The following is a 9,133-nucleotide window of genomic DNA, read 5'->3' on the forward strand; positions in this document are numbered from 1 at the left end:
TTTATTGATGATAAAAATAATTGCGAAACGTAACTAAATGGATGGCCCTACAAATGAGCCATTACACCTTGGGCAAAGTGTAAGACTTTATTATGCATGTAATAAAGGGAAAACAATAAGAATCACTCTTTCAGCAGAGTAACCCGGACGGTTTTTCGGACGACCAATTGTCGAGCTTTTCTCCTGGGACACACGGGCGAATCCAACTATCTAAGTCACAGTCGCTGTCAGCCTTGTCTTCATCTGCAGCATTGACGATGTGGGGGGAAACCAAACCCCCGCTGGAGAGAGTACCGGTTTCATTCTTCTGAGATCCCGGAGCATACCCCAATCCAAACTTGTCTTCTTTGATGACTGGCTCCACAAATTTGCCCCAGCCTTAGGCATTACCAGCTTTGACCACTTCAACAGCATTAATCCCCTGCCCGCCGTGAGCCGGCATCGGGTTCTGGATAACATTAGGCACCGGAGCAAAATTGATAGCCTGGGCGTCTCTCAAATCTTGTACCTTTAACTGGAGAGCCTTGCAATTATCTGTAGTATGGCCAGGTGCGTTGGAGTGAAAAACACATCTGGCGTTGACATCATAACCTCTAGGCAAATTATTGGGATCGATTGGTGGGGCCAGAGTTCTCAGCGTAACCAGATTCATGTCAATCAGCTTGGGAAGTAATACTGAATAAGGCATTGGGATTGGCTCGATGACCCGGTCCGTCTGCCTTGGACGTTGTTGATAGTGTCTCTGCTGACCCGGATTACCTCCTTGTTGTTGATTGTTGTACCTGGGTTGTTGTTGCGGATGATATTGCGGTTGAGGAACAGGTGTTGGAATAGTGACTGCGGCCACTTGATCTTGATAATAATTAGGGCGTCCTTTACTCCTGCCTCTGCCGGCATACACAACGCTTGTCTCGTCTTCTTTTCTTCGCTGACCGTCGTTACCAGCAAACGGTCTCTTGGGACCTGATGAGTTGGAAGCACTATTGTCTTGAATTCGGCCCATCTTCAACAGACTCTCGATTCTTTCTCCAGCAATTACTATCTCTGCAAAGCTGATTGACGGGCAAGCAGCCAATCTCTCAATATAATTGCCTTGAAGAGTGTTCATGAACATGTCCGCCATCTCCCTTTCAGACATAGGGGGTTGGACGGACGCAGCAATCTGTCTCCAACGCTGAGCATACTCTCTAAAGGTTTCCTTGGCAGTCTGAGACATACCTTGCAACAAGGTCCGATTTGGAGCCATGTCCAAGTTGTATTGATATTGCTTGATAAAAGCCTCTGCCAAGTCTTTCCAGCTCTTGATGGTAGTACGAGACAAATGAGAATACCATTCACGAGAAGCTCCAGTTAGACTGTCTTCAAAATAGTACATCCACAGCTTTTCATCTTCCGTGTGAGCTCCCAACCTTCCCAGATAAGATTGGAGATGAGTGCGTGGGCAAGAAGCCCCGTTGTATTTCTCAAAAGTAGGGGGTTTGAACTTGTGAGGAATCCTTACTCCCTGAACCAGACCAAGATTTGTGACATCAAAGCCTAAGGAATTTTGAGACTCCAAAGATTTGAGCTTCTCAGCCAGCTCATCCATACGGCGAGTGGTCTCGAGGGCCTCGTCGTGCAAAGAAAATTGATCATACTGATAATCTTCAGTAACGGGGTGCCCGTTAATCCGAATTCCTTGATTCACATTGTACCTTCCGCCAATACCATTTCCAACATTCCCTGTGTTGCCAACATTACCCGGGTTTCCATCAGCATTTGCGTTACCCGCGTTACCAGTGTTCACAGGGTTATCAGCGTTCCCAGGGTTACCAGGGTTTCCCTCAGCATTTGGTATCTCCAAATCTGGATTGGGCCTCGGTTGCTCAACCAATTCCCTCAGCTTTTCTTGGCCTGCTGCCATACCAGTCATCAATGTCATGAACTGATCCATCCTTTCACGCATATCAGCCAGCTCTTTCTGTACTTGGTCCATCGCTAGTCGTGGACGGTTTTCCTTTGTCGGGTATCTGTGAACTTGCTTGGGACCAATAACTGCCTGATACAGGGAACAAACATTAGACACTGCGGTGACACCTGCAAAATAGACAAGGGTTAATATGCATGGTATGCGATGCACTGCTTGTTCAGTTTTAAGGCACCCCCGTTTTGAAAGGGAATACCCTGCAAATGAATAAGCATGAGATGTTGGATGCAAATATGCAGATGATGTTATGCAATGCAAAGGCATGTCAATCAGAATTGATGGATCCGCTTGAACATCTGTCAGGTTGCACTGTCTGGAGAGAAATTAAGAGCACACCAAACAAAGGTCATGGGATGGATCATGTTATCCTTAATATCAACCACCCATTTTGGTGGATTATGGTTTACACCTTATCAACACCCGAGTTTCATTGATATTAAGGATACCTGATCGGATTAACCATGAATCAAGGGTTTGTTGCAAGTCACGAGCATGGAGTTTAGGTTAAGAACCACCCAAAAGGAGTGTACTAAGGTTTAAACCTGCCAAACATGTTCTACAAAAGGTTCCCATAGTCATAATCCCATCTTTCGGATATTATCAGAGGAACGACTACTCGTATTCCAACAATATTCTCAAGAGAGACTCTTATGAGTGTAGTATCGCGTAACAATCGTATCAAATCTCACACTTGAACGACTTTCGCACTACGTCCTACGAATAGGCCAAGATGGGTTTGGTAAACTAAGGTCCTTGGCTTCTTAGGTCTATATTGGAACAAGTTATGTCTAACCACAACTTACTTATGTGACATTATTGATCTCAACATGACCTCCACCAAGTGAATGGGCTTGCAAGTCAACTCGCTAAGGAATACTCCACACAAGTTGACAGGACTATGCCATTCTCCTATCCTAAGTGCACTCGAGTTCGGGTATAGAACTCATCTCACAAAGATCACCAAGCAGCCAGCCAACAGAAACAACAATGATATATACACAATGCAATAAGGTAAAGCAGGTAAATAAATAACTGTACAAAAGCATGAACACCCAACAAACAAACAAACTACAAAAGCTAGGAGGGACTCGCTTAGGGAAACCGGGTCCCCACCAGAGTCGCCAGCTGTCGCAACCTGAAAAATACAGTGCGCGAAAAAACAACCGGCGAAAGAAAATGACAGAAGAGTCGCCACCGTGCGTTATTCATCCCAAAGGAGGGAAAGGGAACGCTCGAAGTAAACCTGAAAAAGGAAAGGAAAGGACAAGACGGGGTCTCGCAACCAAATCTTGGGTTCGGGAGTCGGTTACGCGAAGGGAAGGTATTAGCACCCCTACGCATCCGTAGTACTCTACGGGATCCACTTTTGTGTTTTTTGTCTAAAGGGTGTGAGTTTATCTTGTGCTGTTTGCAAAAAAAAAAGGGTTAAATGAAAATGACTCGCGCGGATGTCGCATCCACTGCATACGTATCTCACCTGAATATGAGAATCAGAGTCTTCGTAGCTCGGCTGACCTATGGGTTGGGGGGATGTGTGCTCGCTAAGACATCGCGTCTTATGCCTACGTATCTCATCTGGCCTGAGAATCAGAGCAAAACGTAGTTCGGCTAACTACGGGGTTATGGATTGGGTTTTGGGCGAACGACGTCACTACGCAATCTACCGGATGCTCGACCTTTGGAGACTTACTCGCCTGTAGTAGAAGGAGTTAACGTGTTGCTTTGGGTTTTAGGGTTTGGGATGCTCGAGGGCAAAAAGGCAGTCCTTGATGAAGGAACCGCGCTACCTGCAGGGATATGAATACAAAACACAAAACATGTATCTCAAAGTAAAATGCCACCAAGGGGCTCAAACGTTGCCTCCTATCGAGGTCTTCCAGCTAGGAAAGCAGTAAAATGCGGGAAAAATGTAAAAGTACCACGCGGATAAAGATCCGAAGTAACAGCAATTAGAGGAATGGGAAACCCTGAGATCCTTCCAAGCTAATGCCATCAAAGAAAAGTGAGTCAGTACAGGTAATCGGAATGAACCTCCAGGGTTATCCCACAAATAAAGTGGGAAACCACGCAAGTTATCCCTGCAAAAGTCATGTGAGCCCTCACAAAAATTCAACAAAAGGGTTAGTGAAACACCATAAGCATTTTTTTCATGATCAACAGTATGGTTTCAGAAAAACTCAAACCCTGTGGCATACACTCAAAAATTAAACGGTTAAACATTCAAGGCATTGTTTATACATTCATATACATATTAAACCCATGGGCGAAAACATAATGAAATTCATCCATCATACCTCATACATTCAGAGTATTCAACTTCAAAGCAAAAAGGTAATGGGAATAAGGGCATACCTGATTGGAGAGCTTGATTGAAATTGAGTTGCACCCGTGAGGTTTACAAAACAATCTCAGGGTTTTGTTCCAAGGAAACCTCAGCGTATTTTGCTTCTCTCCAAAATCCCCCTTTGTTCTGTTTTTTCTCAAGTGAAGCCTTGGTATTTATAGACTGAATTTCATGGTTTTGTGGGCTCAAATGAGAGAGACCCAAGTCCAAAAAATTTTATTATATTTTATTTATTTAATTAATTAATTAATTAAAATTTATTATTATTATTATTATTATTTTTTTTTTGTAAAAAATTATTTATTTATTTTTTTCGTTTTTTTTTTTCGTTTTTTTTTTTCGTTTTTTTTTTTTGGATCTAATTCTGATTGACATGATGAAATGCAATATGAAATGCTAAATGAATGCATGAATGAGGAGGGCAAATTTTGGGGTGTTACACTGTGCTTGCTACCCAATGTCAAAATCCTAGTGAAATTCAAAGTGCCTGACTTTGAGAAGTATATGGGAAACTCTTGTCCACTCAGTCATCTTGTGATGTATGCCCGCAAGATGTCAACTCAGACAGATAATGACCAATTGCTTATTCACTACTTCCAGGATAGCTTGACTGGTGCTGTACTCCGTTGGTATATGGGGTTGGATAGTGCAAGCATCCGCACTTTCAATGACCTGGGAGAGGCTTTTGTGATGAAATACAAGTACAAAGTGGATATGGCGCCGGATAGGGACCAACTGAGGTCCATGTCTCAGAAAGATAAGGAGACTTTCAAGGAGTATGCCTAGCGATGGAGGGAGTTGGCTGCCCAGATCACTCCTTCTTTGGAGGAGAATGAGATGACAAAAATCTTTCTGAAAACCCTGAGTTCATTTTACTATGAACGCATGATCGCCAATGCCCCCAATGACTTTACCGAAATGGTAAATATGGGGATGAGACTTGAAGAAAGGGTCTGTGAAGGACGATTTTCAAAAGATGAGGCGTCGACGAGTAAGAAGTATGGCAGTAGTTTCAGCAAGAGGAATGATAGTGAGACCAACGCAATAACCAGTGGGAGGCAGAGGAGGCCTCAAACCAGAAGAAATCCACCACCCCATCAACATCATCATCATCAAGTATCATCCGTTATTCCAGTATTTTCTAATCAGCAAACAACACCAATTCAACAACAACAACAACAACATAAATATCAAAATCAACATCAACAACAACAACTGCAACAAAGAACAAACACCTACAACAACAACAATTCCAACAACAATCATCATCGACAACAGAACTTCGAGAGGAAGAAGGTATCCTTTGACCCGATTCCTATGTCATATGCAGAACTGTACCCATCATTAGTCCTCAAAAACTTGTTTCAACTGAGGAACCCACCGCAGATCCCAGAACCACTTCCTTGGTGGTATAAACCCGAGCTTCGCTGTGCTTTTCATCAGGGTGCACCTGGGCATGACATTGAAAACTGTTATCCGTTGAAGTATGAGGTGCAAAAGCTTATGAAGAGTGGTATGGTGTCTTTTGAAGACCGCACGCCTAATGTGAAAGCTAATCCTTTGCCCGCTCATGGGAACTCTTCAGTTAATATGGTGGACGATTGTCCTGGTGAGTACAAAGTTTTTGATGTGCGTTTTATCCGTGGATCCTTAGTGCAGATACATAAGGACATCTGTATGGTGAGTGACTGTGAACATGACCATGATGGTTGTCTTGTTTGTAGTGTGAACCCAAGAGGGTGCGTTATGGTGAAAAAGGACATCCAACGTCTGATGGATGAAGGCATGATCCAAATTTGTCAATCCCGATGATGATGTTAATGTCATAGTGCCCGTTTTCAAGCAACCAGAGCAGTTAGTAATCCAATATGATAGCAGCAGCAACAAGAATGTCAGTAATAAATCAGTATCGCCATTGGTAATACGGTTAGTGGGCCTAGTCCCGTATGCATCTGATTAGGATGTACCGTACCAGTACAATGCTACGATGATAGAGAATGGTCAAGAGGTCCGGTTACCTACGACTAGTTCAGTGGTGAGCATTGCCGATGTAACGAAGGTGACCCGCAGTGGTCGAGTTTTTGGACTGGTGTTCCCGGAGAATAAAGAAGAAACAATGATTGGTAAGAAGGCGGAGGTGCCTAATGAAGATCCAGTTGGTTGTCCAAAGGATAAGTCTGGTGAATCCAGCAACTTGAAAGTCAATGATGATGATGAGGTACTCCGACTGATTAAGAGGAACGAATTTAATGTGGTTGAGCAGTTGCTCCAGACTCCCTCAAAGATTTCCGTGATGTCTCTGCTTTTGAATTCTGAAGCGCATAGAGAAGAACTTCAGAGAGTTCTTGAACAGACATATGTGGAGCAGGATGTTACTGTGGATCAATTTGATCATATTGTAGCTAACATCACTTCATGCAATAATTTGAGCTTTTGCGATGAACAACTCCCTAAGGAGGGAAGAAATCACAATCTGGCTTTGCATATTTTGATGAATTGTAAGGAAGATGCTTTGTCAAATGTGCTCGTTGACACCGATTCGTCACTCAATGTGCTTCTGAAGTCAACATTGTTAAAGTTATCTTATCAGGGAGCGCCCATGAGGTATAGTGGGGTGATTGTCAAGGCCTTTGATGGCTCGCGCAAAACAGTTATTGGAGAAGTGGACCTTCCAGTCAAGATAGGTCCGAGTGATTTTCAGATTACTTTGCAGATAATGGATATTCACCCGGCCTACAGCTGTTTGTTAGGAAGGCCATGGATTCATGAGGTAGGGGCTGTTACTTCCACTCTACATCAGAAGCTCAAATTTGTCAAGAATGGCAAGCTAGTGATTATGGGAGGAGAGAAAGCGCTGTTGGTGAGCCATCTTCCAACTTTCTCGTACGTAGAAGCTAAGGAGGAGGTTGGAACTCCGTTCCAAGCCTTATCTATTGCTGCTGAGAAGAGAGTTGGGGCACCTATGTCCTCACTGAAAGATGCTCAGAAGATTGTTGAAGAGGGTGTTGTTGATTCGTGGGGGCGCGTGGTAGAGGTCTCCGACAACAGAGGTAGAACTAGTTTGGGTTTCCAGAAGGGCTCGTCAACCGTTAGATCTAAAGAGATGCAACTCAGTTTCCGTAGCGGAGGGTTCGTTCATGGCAATGAACAACACTTAGCTGTTGTGCTAGAGGATAGTGAAGAGGAAGACTGCACCAACTTTGTAATGCATGGAAAGACATGCAACAATTGGACTGCTGTTGATATTCCTGTTATTTTGCATTGATCTAAGTAATTGCTTTTATATTTTAAAATACTTCTCCTATGCTTAAGGGAGAAGTGAACATTGTTTGGCCATTTTAAATTGATCATCAATAAAATTAATTCTATTCATCCATATCTTTGATGTTTATTTTTACCTTTTGCTTATTTTTGAAAATGGTAATCACAAAAAACATAAATAAACAATATAATTGTCCATCCGCATAATATTTGGTCACAAATTCACTTCTCTAAAATCAAAATATCAAATCATTATACAGGTTGGTTCCTAACCCCATTGAATACAATGATCCTTCTCCTTCTCCAAAATTTGAATTCCCTGTGTTTGAGGCCGAGGAGGAAAGTGATGTAGAAGTGAGTGATGAATTGTCTTGTCTTCTTAAGCAAGATGAAAAGATTATTCAACCATTTGAAGAACAGATTGAGCTAGTCAACTTGGGTTCCGAGGATGATGTGAAGGAAGTCAAGATTGGGTCTCGACTGTGTCCGGATGCTAAGAAGGGATTGATTGATCTTCTTCGAGAGGATTCAGATGTGTTTGCTTGGTCCTATCAAGACATGCCTGGGTTGGATTCTGATATTGTGGAGCATAGATTGCCGTTGAAGTCAGAATGCCCGCCAGTCAAGCAGAAATTGAGAAGAACGCATCCTGATATGGCTGTGAAAATCAAAGAGGAAGTGCATAAGCAGATTGATGCTGGTTTCCTTGTGACTGCCGAGTATCTGCAATGGGTGGCCAATATTGTGCTTGTGTCAAAGAAAGACGGAAAAGTAGGCATGTGTGTTGACTATAGAGATTTGAATAAAGCCAGTCCGAAAGATGATTTCCCTCTGCCACACATTGATATGTTGGTAGACAATACTGCTAAATTCAAAGTCTTTTCGTTTATGGATGGATTTTCCGGATATAATCAGATCAAGATGGCACCTGAGGATATGGAGAAGACCACATTCATTACACCCTGGGGAACATTCTGTTATAGAGTGATGCCTTCTGGTCTAAAGAATGCTGGTGCAACTTACTAGAGAGCAATGACTACTCTTTTTCATGATATGATGCATAAAGAGATTGAAGTATATGTCGATGGCATGATTGCTAAATAGATTGATGAGGAGGAACATGTTGAGAATTTGTTGAAGTTATTCCAGCGTTTGAGGAAGTATAAACTCCGCTTGAATCCCAATAAGTGTACTTTTGGTGTTCGTTCTGGTAAGTTGTTGGGTTTTATCGTCAGCGAGAAGGGTATTGAAGTTGATCCTGCCAAGGTCAAAGCAATACAAGAGATGCCTGCGCCCAAAACTGAGAAACAAGTCAGAGGTTTTCTCGGCCGCTTGAATTATATTTTCATATTCATTTCTCACATGACTACACATGTGCGCCTATATTCAAGCTTCTTCGGAATGATCAGTCTTGTGATTGGACCAAAGACTGCCAGAAAGCATTTGATAGTATCAAGGAATATCTGCTTGAGCCATCGATTTTGTCTCCACCTGTTGAGGGAAGACCGTTGATCATGTATTTGACTGTGCTCGAAGATAGTATGGGTTGTGTTCTTGGTCAA

This window comes from Lathyrus oleraceus, chromosome 7 (assembly GCF_024323335.1).
Source record: "Lathyrus oleraceus cultivar Zhongwan6 chromosome 7, CAAS_Psat_ZW6_1.0, whole genome shotgun sequence".
In the NCBI taxonomy this organism is placed as follows: Eukaryota; Viridiplantae; Streptophyta; class Magnoliopsida; order Fabales; family Fabaceae; genus Lathyrus; species Lathyrus oleraceus.